The 361-nt window shown below is 36.0% G+C and overlaps 1 long non-coding RNA gene across 1 annotated transcript; it reads left to right on the plus strand.

The window, feature by feature from the left end:
- Positions 1–361, plus strand: LOC104775314. The gene is made up of 3 exons (XR_765832.1): positions 1–26; positions 116–203; positions 338–361. It is a non-coding gene; the product is annotated as an uncharacterized LOC104775314 (long non-coding RNA).

The following is a 361-nucleotide window of genomic DNA, read 5'->3' on the forward strand; positions in this document are numbered from 1 at the left end:
TTGCCAACTGATGCAGAAAGGAAAAGGTATCTTGAAAATTTTGCTATATATCATGTCAAAGCTACTCAATTAATGCAAGCCTGTTAATTTTTTGGTATTTAATTTGTTGTTTCAGCAGCGTCGTACAGTCTCCTGTGTCCAAACGTTCTGAAGCACAGGTTGATCAGAAGGATGTCATTGTCCTGACACCCAAGAATGTTCAGGTACTTAATTCAGTATTCTTTATTCAGTGTCTCATTCTTTCGAAAAAACAAAATCTTCTTTGCCGCTTATCCATTAATAATTAGTTCGTTAAACGTGTTTGGCTGACCTAAGACCGTTTTTGATTATTTTTCAGGCATTGAGAACACTCTTCAACATC

This window comes from Camelina sativa, unplaced genomic scaffold (genome assembly GCF_000633955.1).
Source record: "Camelina sativa cultivar DH55 unplaced genomic scaffold, Cs unpScaffold12008, whole genome shotgun sequence".
Classification (NCBI taxonomy): Eukaryota; Viridiplantae; Streptophyta; class Magnoliopsida; order Brassicales; family Brassicaceae; genus Camelina; species Camelina sativa.